The sequence below is a fragment of the Carcharodon carcharias genome, chromosome 21, assembly GCF_017639515.1.
Source record: "Carcharodon carcharias isolate sCarCar2 chromosome 21, sCarCar2.pri, whole genome shotgun sequence".
Lineage (NCBI taxonomy): Eukaryota > Metazoa > Chordata > Chondrichthyes > Lamniformes > Lamnidae > Carcharodon > Carcharodon carcharias.
The window spans coordinates 90,830,649-90,842,784 of record NC_054487.1 but is presented as its reverse complement, the minus strand read 5'-3'; the positions used below and the strand labels follow the sequence as shown (position 1 = coordinate 90,842,784).

General features: G+C 51.2%; 1 protein-coding gene across 2 annotated transcripts in view; it reads right to left on the bottom strand.

The window, feature by feature from the left end:
• The window catches only part of nap1l1 (nucleosome assembly protein 1-like 1), a 113,308-nt gene extending 105,887 nt beyond the window's left edge, over positions 1-7,421 (bottom strand). For both annotated transcript variants that reach the window (XM_041216073.1, XM_041216074.1), the window contains exon 1: positions 7,291-7,421. The gene's annotated coding sequence lies outside the window, so the exon portion shown is untranslated. The remainder of the gene's footprint in view (positions 1-7,290) is intronic.
• Positions 7,422-12,136: the final 4,715 nt, after the last annotated feature.

Here is a 12,136-nt window from a genome sequence, read left to right as displayed (position 1 = left end):
TTCTTGAATATACTCAGTGACCCGGCCTCCACAACCTTTTGTGGTAGAGTATTCCACAGGTTGACCATCCTCCAAGTGAAGAAGTTTTTCCCCATCTCAGTCCTAAATGTCCTGCCCCCTATCCTGAGACTGTGGCCCCTGGTTCTAGACCCCCCAACCAGAGGAAACATCCTCCCTGCATCCAGCCTGTGTAGCCCTGTTAGAATTTTATACATTTCAATCAGATCCCCTCTCATTCTTCTAAACTCTAATGAATACAGGCCCTGTCGAACCAATCTCTCCTCATACGACAGTCCTGCCATCTCCTATCAGCCCTGTGAACCTTCACTGCACTCCCTCTATGGCAAGTATATCCTTTCTTACACAGGGAAACCAAAACTGCATGCAATACTCCAGGTGTGATCTCACCAAGGCCCTGTATAACTTCAGTAAAACACTAAAATCCTCTTGCAATTAAGGCCAACATACCATTTACCTTCCTAATTGCTTGCTGCACCTGTCTATTTACTTTCATTGACTGGTGTACAAGGACACCCAGATCCCTTTGTACATCCACATTTCCCAATATATCACCATTTAAATAATACTCTGCCTCTGTTTTTCACATCGAAGCGTATAACTTCACATATATCCATGTTACACAATAAACTAATGGAGGACCACAGGAAAAACACCCAAATGTTCAACAATGTCATACACAGGAATAGCATTTATACTGAATCAGACAAAGGTTTTATCAAAAAGGATGCAAGCAAGAAAACAAACTGTCAGCCACACAAATCAAATTATCCATTAGAAAGATCTATGATAAACATTTAGCTTTTCCTTCTAGGATAGAAAGGGAAAGAAAAAATTGTTTAAACTGCTTTCTTTGCTCTTCTTGACTTGAAAGCATCAAGAGTTGACTTCAAATAACAAAAACTTAACTTTCTGAATTATAGTCAACTTAGGATCCTGTTAGGGACCATTAACATATAAAGAGAAATCTGAACATCCAGTAATTAACTAAATGAACTATGCCACAAGATTTCAAGTTTTTAAAACAAAAACAAACTTTAATTTTTTCCTATGTACGCAATGAAGTAGAAAGCAAGCACTGCTGACTTAACATTAGTTTATATGTTGAAGGGTCATGAGGACTCGAAACGTCAACTCTTTTCTTCTCTGCCGATGTTGCCAGACCTGCTGAGTTTTTCCAGGTAATTCTGTTTTTGTATTAGTTTATAAAGGCATTTTCTATGGATCCAGTTTTACATTTACTTCCCATCCCCTCCCCCTGCCAAGAGTTCCCTTATCCCTCAATTTTCCTGGGACCTATCCAAGATATGCCACAGCCCTCTGGAAGGCACTTTAATTTCTCCTTCATGGTCCATCTATTCTCCTACGAAATTTCATAGGAATCCTTCCATTAGCGATCCTCCAAATTTTCTTTCAAGACCTCAAATCTGAACTTCTCGGCTCAAACTTAAGTTTCACTGCTTTCTCCAAGATAGCTGCTCACAAGATCTCCAACTGCAATAGGACACTATAGATTTCTTCCTTTCATTCCAAGCCAAGCAAAATCTTCCAGCCTCTTTTCCTCTCATGAATTCCAACTTGAGCACAAGCGCCCAGTTGCATTCTGAGCAGTGAATGATAAAGTTACTATTTTCTCTGCTTAAGATGCAGGCCTGACTAACATTCATTTATTTTGTTTCCTCAACTCAGTTAGCTGTCCATTCCTAAACTAAACCACTGACTACTTGCTTCGGTGAGCACAAACACACAAGTTAAACAAAAGAATCTTCTAAACCCCATAGCATATGCCATGGCAACATGGCATGCTTTAGAATGTTCAAAAAATTATAAATTAACCATCCTGTACCTTCAAACACCACAACTGATTGTGACCCAGAATCAGAATTGTTACAGCACAGGCAGCCATTCAGCCTATCGTGTCTGTGCCAGCTCGCTATAGAGCCTATTTACTTCGTGCCTCTCCTGTCTTCTCCCTGTAGTCCTGTACATTCTCTTAGATAACAATCCTTAACCACTTGCTGCGTGAATAAGATTTTCAAGTCACCTTTGCTTACCTTGCTAAACAACATGAATTAACAAATACCACGACTAATTTATCTAACAGATATAACTGCCCTCTCTCCAGACTTCTGATTCCACTAAGAGGTCATGCATTGTTTAAGTTTTCTGATTTTCAACTGTTGACTAGGTTACCTTTTAACTGTAACTCAGGCTTGTTTGATTTGGATCACTTGTTTACTTGGTTCTTAATATTTTCCATTTGTCTTACATTTAACATTTTAATCTCCAACCCAAAAGTTACGTTCCTAAAACTAAAAGCTTTTTCTCTAAAACATGAATTATGGAATCAAATATTTGCAAGTCACCAAGGAAAAATAGTTTTCAATTAAATGTGGACCAGCCATACCAAAAATCAATTTTCCATATGCAGAGGCTCACCATGTTCTAAGTTATTAACTCAGGAAAAATTATTTCCCCTGATGTCTGTTATTCGCTCAAATAGTTAACAGAAAAAACATTTAAGGGCCTAACAGGGCAGTAACTCAGGTCAGGATAAAAAAAGAAACTTTCAAGTCAAGAAACTTATCGTCACTAATTCCTCAAAAATGACAAGACAGTTGTGCAAGTTTCCAGGCAGCCTTATGCCACTGGAGATCGTTCAAATCAATGCCAATTTTAATGTCCACAGAAGCACAACTCAAAGGTCTTGCGTCCCTCACTGAAGAACCTATATTTGCATGAAGCAGATTTCTGACCCACCCACCACCACCCTGCAGCTGAAATCCCAGAGGGCGCTTGGGCTCTTTCAGCCAAAGCTGACTGCAGATTTGCCAGCTGAAAAGGCAATTGTTGGATCCCACCCTAGTCTTTCAGGGAAATAAATTAAGCACCTAATACACACTCTCTCTGTTATCCACAGAGACTGGTCAAGTAGCCCAACACTTTGCAGAGAGAAAGGCACCTTGAGCTGCTCATCCACAAGAGTTAACTCCACAGGAACACTAGCAAGAGCCATTCTTCCATTGAAGAGTCATACGAACTCGAAACGTTAACTGTGTTCCTCTCCGCAGATGCTGTCAGACCTGCTGAGTTTTTCCAGGTATTTTTGTTTTTGTCTTCGATCAAGGCAGTCCAAAAAGAGGGATTTGCACTGACCTAGCAACTCAGTTTCAAAATTTGCACATAGCAAGATTCTAAATTATTAATGCAATGAACCACTGCTTAGCCTGTTCCTGACAGTTAGTTGAGCAAGATATGTTGATCAAGGTTCCAGAATTTTCTACTCTTCACAATGCCATGGAAACTTGAGCCACCAGGAAAGGTAGTCACGCCACTGTTTAAGATTATACGGAGTAACCACTGACAGTCAAACAATCAGCAGTGCAATATCAGCTTCAGCTCAATTACATACTCAAATCTTGAGTAGGTCTACTTGAGTTGGTAGGACATGTATAAGGGTCAGCCTTGTATGTTTCATTTTCAGGTACTAATTTCCAGTTGAAGACCAAACTGATCCTTGGTTATGTTGATTGGCAAATACTTGTTTCTAGAAACATTTTAGAAATCATTTCTGTCTGGCTAAAAAGTCTAAGTAAGCAGGACATTATACTGGGTAATAAATCAGATACACTTTTGAGTAAAGTATTAAAAAATCATATGCACCTGCAAAAAGCCTTCCACCACCGCTTATGATAAACATTGTCTAAATCTATTAATCATCATCCTTCAGAACCTCAGACCCAAAAGCAGTGCCTCTATTCCCAACTAGACAAGAATGAGCTGTTGGCCATTATAATTAGCCAGGTTTTTATTACTTTATTAATCAGTTGCAGATGGCAAGATTATAACCAAACTAATCTAGAGTTTCCACAGCAGGGTTTGGAAGACAAACATACAACTGTATTCAATACAAGATAGAATCAGCTACCTCCACTCTTACAGAAATAGTGAACAATTTATACTAAAATTGTTTTCCCCCCTTTCAGTTCATCTCTCTGAAATACAACAAGGACCCTGTTCAAATGCTCAACCCTTTCCACCTCACAGCAAGATTGGCAAAGCAACCAAGCCTAAGTGAGGATCACCAGGCAGTAAGTTTTACATTGCCGAACTGCAGCTGTGGCACAAAATGGACATTTCAAACCAACCTCACATATTCTGCCACCATCTCTCCCATCCTGCACCCCATGCACACACCCATCTCTCCCTCCCCCCTCCTCCCTGCACCCCCTCCCCCCATCTCCCCCTTGCACCCCCTCCCCCCATCTCCTCCCTGCACCCCCTCCCCCCATCTCCTCCCTGCACCCCCTCCCCCCATCTCCTCCCTGCACCCCCTCCCCCCATCTCCTCCCTGCACCCCCTCCCCCCATCTCCTCCCTGCACCCCCTCCCCCCATCTCCATCTCCTCCCTGCACCCCCGCCACCCACCCCCCATCTCCTCCCCCAACCCATCCCCCATCTCCTTCCTGCACCCCCGCCACCCATCCCATCCCCCTCTCCCCGCCCCCCTCCCCCCATTCCCCTCCCCCTCCCATCCCCCATCTCCTCCCTGCACCCCCTCCTCTCCCTACACCCCCATCTCCTCCCTGCACCCCCTCCTCCCCCTCCCCCCCATCTCCTCCCTGCACCCCCTCCTCCCCCTCCCCCCCATCTCCTCCCTGCACCCCCTCCTCCCCCTCCCCCCCATCTCCTCCCTGCACCCCCTCCTCCCCCTCCCCCCCATCTCGCTCCCTGCACCCCCTCCTCCCCCTCCCCCCCATCTCCTCCCTGCACCCCTCCTCCCCCTCCCCCCCATCTCCTCCCTGCACCCCCCTCCTCCCCTCCCCACCATCTCCTCCCTGCACCCCCTCCTCCCCTCCCCCCATCTCCTCCCTGCACCCCCTCCTCCCCCTCCTCCCCCATCTCCTCCCTGCACCCCCTCCTCCCCCATCTCCTCCCTGCACCCCCTCCTCCCCCATCTCCTCCCTGCACCCCCTCCTCCCCCTCCCCCCCATCTCCTCCCTGCAGCCCCTCCTCCCCTCCCCCCCATCTCCTCCCTGCAGCCCCTCCTCCCCTCCCCCCCATCTCCTCCCTGCACCCCCTCCTCCCTACACCCCCCCATCTCCTCCCTGCACCCCCTCCTCCCTACACCCCCCCATCTCCTCCCTGCACCCCCTCCTCCCTACACCCCCCCATCTCCTCCCTGCACCCCCTCCTCCCTACACCCCCCCATCTCCTCCCTGCACCCTCTCCTCCCCCTCCCCCCCATCTCCTCCCTGCAGCCCCTCCTCCCCTCCCCCCCATCTCCTCCCTGCACCCTCTCCTCCCCCTCCCCCCCATCTCCTCCCTGCACCCCCTCCTCCCCCTCCCCCCCATCTCCTCCCTGCACCCCTCCTCCCCTCCCCCCCATCTCCTCCCTGCACCCCCTCCTCCCTACACCCCCCCATCTCCTCCCTGCACCCCTCCTCCCTACACCCCCCCATCTCCTCCCTGCACCCCCTCCTCCCCCTCCCCCCCATCTCCTCCCTGCACCCCCTCCTCCCCCTCCCCCCCATCTCCTCCCTGCACCCCTCCTCCCTACACCCCCCATCTCCTCCCTGCAGCCCCTCCTCCCCCTCCCCCCCATCTCCTCCCTGCAGCCCCTCCTCCCTACACCCCCCCATCTCCTCCCTGCACCCCCTCCTCCCCCTCCCCCCATCTCCTCCCTGCAGCCCTCCTCCCTACACCCCCCATCTCCTCCCTGCAGCCCCTCCTCCCCCTCCCCCCATCTCCTCCCTGCACCCCCTCCTCCCTACACCCCCCCATCTCCTCCCTGCACCCCCTCCTCCCTACACCCCCCCATCTCCTCCCTGCAGCCCCTCCTCCCTACACCCCCCCATCTCCTCCCTGCACCCCCTCCTCCCCCTCCCCCCCATCTCCTCCCTGCAGCCCCTCCTCCCCCTCCCCCCCATCTCCTCCCTGCACCCCCTCCTCCCTACACCCCCCCATCTCCTCCCTGCACCCCCTCCTCCCTACACCCCCCCATCTCCTCCCTGCACCCCCTCCTCCCTACACCCCCCCATCTCCTCCCTGCACCCCCTCCTCCCTACACCCCCCCCATCTCCTCCCTGCACCCCCTCCTCCCTACACCCCCCCATCTCCTCCCTGCACCCCCTCCTCCCCCTCCCCCCCCATCTCCTCCCTGCACCCCTCCTCCCTACACCCCCCCATCTCCTCCCTGCACCCCCTCCTCCCTACACCCCCCCATCTCCTCCCTGCACCCCCTCCTCCCTACAACCCCCCCATCTCCTCCCTGCACCCCCTCCTCCCTACACCCCCCCATCTCCTCCCTGCACCCCCTCCTCCCTACACCCCCCCATCTCCTCCCTGCAGCCCCTCCTCCCCCTCCCCCCCATCTCCTCCCTGCACCCCCTCCTCCCTACACCCCCCCATCTCCTCCCTGCACCCCCTCCTCCCTACACCCCCCCATCTCGTCCCTGCAGCCCCTCCTCCCCCTCCCCCCCCATCTCCTCCCTGCACCCCCTCCTCCTACACCCCCCCATCTCCTCCCTGCACCCCCTCCTCCCTACACCCCCCCATCTCGTCCCTGCAGCCCCCTCCTCCCCCTCCCCCCCCATCTCCTCCCTGCACCCCCTCCTCCCTACACCCCCCCATCTCCTCCCTGCACCCCCTCCTCCCTACACCCCCCCATCTCCTCCCTGCACCCCCTCCTCCCTACACCCCTTTCCCCTCCCGCCTCGCGCACCCCCACCCTTCTTGCGCCTCCCCTCCCCCATCCTCCCGCCCGCGGCCTCTATTTCTCCCTCCCCCCTCCTTTCCATCCCTGCCGCCCGGAGCCGCCGCCACGTGTTGCCGGGGAGGCCGTGCCTGGGCCCGGGGCTCTCCGCAGCCCCGCAGCGGCTCCCGAATGACAAAGCCCCGGCCGGGCCGGGCCGGGCCGGGCCGGGCCGGGTCAGGTCGGGTCAGGTCGGCGGGCCCGCCAGGCGGCTGCAGCGCAACAACAGCCGGGGCCTGGGGCCTGGGGCCTGGGGCCTGGGCCCGGGGCCGCCGCCGGCGGGGGGAGGAGGAGGAGGAGGGGGGGGGACATGGGGTAAAATGCGACACATGCGGCAACTCGAGGCCCCGGCTGCGGGCGGGGGAACAAGGCCGCTGACCCCCGGGGGGGGGGGGGGGGGGGAGATGGGAAGCGGGTCGGAGCCGCTGCTGTTTCCCCCCCCGGGGGGGCCAGGCCCCGATCCCCGGGCCTCGCGCTGCCCCCCCCCCCCTCCCTCTCTCTCTCTCTCTCTCTCTTACCGCGGGCTGGGGCTGGGGCTGGGGCTCGGGCTGCGCTCCGGCTGCTCTCTCTCTGATGGCGGGTAAAGGAAGAGCCGCCGCGCCGATTGGCTGGATATAACCGCGCGGGAGCGCGCGCGCCAGGCCCCGCCCCCTCCCCGCGCCGGGCGCGCGCCTCCTCCAGTCATCGGGGTCGACACGGCAGGGAAAGGCCCTTCGGCCCATCGAGTCTGTGCTGGTCAAGCAGGTACCTGACTATTTTCCAGCACTAGGCCCACAGCCTTGTGGCATCGCAAGTGCACATCCAAATACTTCTTCAATGTTATGAGGGTTTCTGCCTCTGCCGCCCTTTCAGGCAGTGAGTTCCAGATTCCCACCACCCTCTGCGTGAAAGAATTCTTCCTCACATCCCCTCTAAACCTCCTGCCCCTTACCTTAAATCTATGCCTCCTGGTTATTGATCCCTCCACCAAGGGGAAAACTTCCTTCCTGTCTACCCTATCTATGCCCCTCATAATTTTATACACTCAATCATATCCCCCCTCAATCTCCTCTGCTCCAGGGAAAACAACCCCAGTCTATCCAACCTCTCCTCATAACTAAAACTCTCCAGCCTAGGCAATATCCTGGTAAAGCTCCTCTGCACTCTCTCTAGTGCAATCACATCCTTCCTATAGTGCAGATTCCAGAACTGCACGCAACACTCTAGCTGTGACCTAACCAGCGTTTTATACAGTTCCAGCATAACCTCCCTGCTCTTACATTCAATGCCTCGGCTAATAAAGACAAGTATCCCATATGCCTTCTTAACCACCTTATCTACCTGTCCCGCTACCTTAAGGGACCGGTAGACATGCACACCAAGGTCCCTCTGATCCTCGGTACTTCCCAGGGTCCTACCATTCGTCGTGTATTCCCGTGCCTTGTTTGTCCTGCCCAAGTGCATCACCTCACACTTATCCGGATTAAATTCCATTTGCCACTGATCAACCCATCTGACCAGCCCGTCTATATCCTCCTGTAACCTAAGGCTATCCTTACCACCCCACCAATTTTCATGTATTCCACAAACTTACTGATTCACCCTCCTACATTCAAGTCTAAATTATTTATATATATCTCAAACAGCAAGGGACCCAACACCATTCCCTGTGGAACTCCACTGGACACAGGCATCCAGCCACAAAAACACCCCTCGACCATCACCCTCTGCTTCCTGCCACTCAGCCAATTCTGAACCCAAATTGCCTTGGATCCCATGGGCTCTTACCTTCGTTATCAATCTCCCATGTGGGACCTTATCAAAAGCCTTGCTGAAGTCCAAGTGAACCTCGTCTAATGCATTGCCCTCATCTACACACCTGGTCACCTCATCGAAAAATTCAATCAAATTGGTCAGACATGACTTCCCCTTAACAAAACCATGCTGACTGTCCTTGATTAATCCCTGCCTCTCCAGGTGTAGATTAGGGAAAGGGTGGGCCCACTCAGTACAGAGGTGGGAATCTGTGTGTGGAGCCAGAAGAAACGCGCGAGATACGAAATGAATACTTCTCATCAGTATTCACCAAAAAGAAGGACTTAGCAGTCGATTTGTCTAGGGAAGAGTGTGTTGATAGCCTGGATCATGTTGAGATCGAAAAAGAGGAGGTGTTAGGCATCTTGAAGAATATTAAGGTGGATAAGTCCCCAGGGCCAGATGGGATCTACCACAGAGTACTGAGGGAGGCAAGGGAGGAGATTGCTGGGGCCTTGACAGAAATCTTTGTATCCTCACTGGCTACAGGTGAGGTCCCAGAGGACTGGAGAATGGCCAATGTTGTTCCATTGTTTAAGAAGGGTAGCAGGGATAATCCAGGAAATTACAGGCCGGTGAGCCTTACGTCAGTGGTAGGGAAATTATTGGAGAAGATTCTTCGTGACAGGATTTACTACCATTTGGAAGCAAATGGGCGTATTAGTGAGAAGCAGCATAATTTTGTGAAGGGGAGGTCATGTCTCACTAACTTGATCGTGTTTTTCGAGGAAGTGACAAAGATGATCGACGATGGAAGGGCAATGGATGTTATATACATGGATTTCAGTAAGGCCTTTGACAAGGTCCCACACGGCAGACTGGTACAGAAGGTAAAGTCACATGGGATCAGAGGTGAACTGGCAGGATGGATACAGAATTAGCTTGGTCATAGAAGACAGAGGGTAGCAGTGGAAGGGTGCTTTTCTGAATGGAGAGCTGTGACTAGTGACGTTCCGCAGGGATCAGTGCTGTTTGCGATATACATAAATGATTTGGAGGAAAATGTAACTGGGCTAATTAGTAAGTTTGCAGACGACAGTAAGGTTGGAGGAGTTGCAGATAGTGAAGAGGATTGTCAAAGGATACAACGGGATGTAGATCGGTTGGAGACTCGGGCGGAGAAATGGCAGATGGAGTTTAATCCGGACAAATGCGAGGTAATGCATTTTGGAAGATCTAATACAGACAGGAATTACACAGTAAATGGCAGAACCCTTAAGTGCATCGACGGGTAGAGGGATCCAGGTGTACAGATCCACAGGTCACTGAAAGTGCCAACGCAGGTGGATAAGTTAGTCAGGAAGGCATATGGCATGCTTGCCTTCATTGGCAGGGGTATTGAGTATAAAAGCTGGGAAGTCATGCTGCAGCTGTATAGAACCTTGGTTAGGCTACACTTGGAATATTGCGTGCAGTTCTGGTCACCACATTACCAGAAGGATATGGAGGCGTTGGAGAGGGTGCAGAGGAAGTTTACCGGGATGCTGCCTGGTCTGGAGGTTATTAACTACGAGGAGAGGTTGGAGAAACTCGGATTGTTCTCACTGGAGCGACGGAGATTGAGCGGTGACTTGATAGAAGTTTACAAAATTATGAGTGGCATGGACAGAGTAGACAGTCAGAAGCTTTTTCCCAGAGTGGAAGAGTCAATTACTAGGGGACATAGATTTAAGGTGAGAGGAGAAAATTATAAAGGTGATGTGCGGGGCAAGTTTTTTACACAGAGGGTAGTGAGTGTCTGGAATTCGCTGCCAGAGGTGGTGGTGGAAGCAGGTACGACAGTGGTGTTTAAGCTTGACAAATACATGAATAGGATAGGAATAGAGGGATACGGACCCCGGAAGTGCAAAATGTTTTAGTTGATGGGCAATCTGATCGGCGCAGGCTTGGGGGGCCGAAGGACCTGTTCCTGTGCTGTACTTTTCTTTGTTCTTTGTTCTGTCCCTCAGAATTGCTTCCAATAGTTTCCCCACCACTGAGGTTAGACTGACTGGCCTGTAGTTCCCTGGTTTATCCCTTCCTCCCTTCTTGACTAACGGTACCAAATTGGCTGCCTTCCAGTCCTCTGGCACCTCTCCTGTGGCCAGAGAGGTATTGAAAATTATTGCCAGCACCCCTGCTATCTCCTCCCTTGCCTCACTCAACAGCCTGGGATACATTTCATCCGGGCCTGGAGATTTATCTATTTTTAAGCCTGCCAGATCACTCAGAGCCTCCTCCCTTTCTATGCTAATTTCTTTAATTATATCACAGTCCTTCTGTACCCACGTCGTCCCTCTCACTTGCGAACACCGACACAAAGTATTCATTTAGAACCCTACCTTCGTCTTCCAGCTCCACACACAAATTACCACTGTGGTCCTTAACGGGCCCTACTCTTTCTTTAGTTATCCTCTTACTCTTAATGCATTTGTAAAATAACTTTGGATTTTCCTTTATTTTACCTGCCAATGTTTTTTCATGTCCCCTGTTTGCTCTCCTAATTTCCTTTTTAAGTTCCCCCCTACACATTCTATATTCCTATCAGGCTTCCGCTGTTTTGAGCCCTCAGTATCTGCCATAAGCCTCCCTTTTTCTCCTTATCCAATCCTGTATATCCCTCGACATCCAGGGTTCCCTGGATTTGTTGGTCCCACCCTTTGTCTTTGCTAGAATATGTTGGCCCTGTGCTCTCCCTATTTCCTTCTTGAATGAGTCCCACTGCACTGACGCAGCTTTACCTAAAAGTAGCTGCTCACAGTCCACTCTGGCCAAATCATATCTGATCTTATTAAAACCAGCCTTCCCTCAATTTAGACCTCTGATTTCTGGCCCATCCTTGTCCTTCTCCATAACAACCTTGAATCTAACAGAGCAATGATCACTATCTGCAAAATTCTCCCACTGATACCTCTACCACTTACCCAGCTTCATTCCCTAAAATTAAGCCCAGGACCGCCCCGTCTCTTATAGGACCTTCTACGTACTGGCTTTAAAAGCTCTCCTGGATTCATTTTAAGAATTCCGCTCCCTCTAAACCTATCACACTATGACTAACCCAGTTAATATTGGGGAAGTTGAAATCCCCCACTATTACTACCCTGTTATTTTTACACTTCCCTGAAATTTGCCTAAGTATCTGCTCTTCTATTTCTCTCTGACTGTTTGGGGGCCTGTAGTACACTCCCAACAATGTGATTGCTCCTTTTTTGTTTTTCAGTTCTACCCATATGGCTTTATTTGAGGAGCCTTCTAAGATGTCATCCTTCCTTACTTGTAATTGATTCCTTGATCAATATTGCGATACCCCCTCCTCTTTTACCTCCTTCCCTGTCTCGCCTGAAGACCCTATATCCTGGAATATTGAGCTGTCAATCCTGCTCCTCTCTCAACCTTGTCTCTGTGACAGCAATGACATCATACTTCCATGTGTTAATTTGTGTCCTCAACTCATCTGCCTTATTCGTCAGACTCCTTGCATTAAAACAAAGACCTTCCAACCTTGCCAAACTCCCTTGTGCTTTAACTGGCCTATAATTTCTATGCCTTCCAGACTCACTTGCTCTCTCTTCTAATTTTGGCCGTGCATCT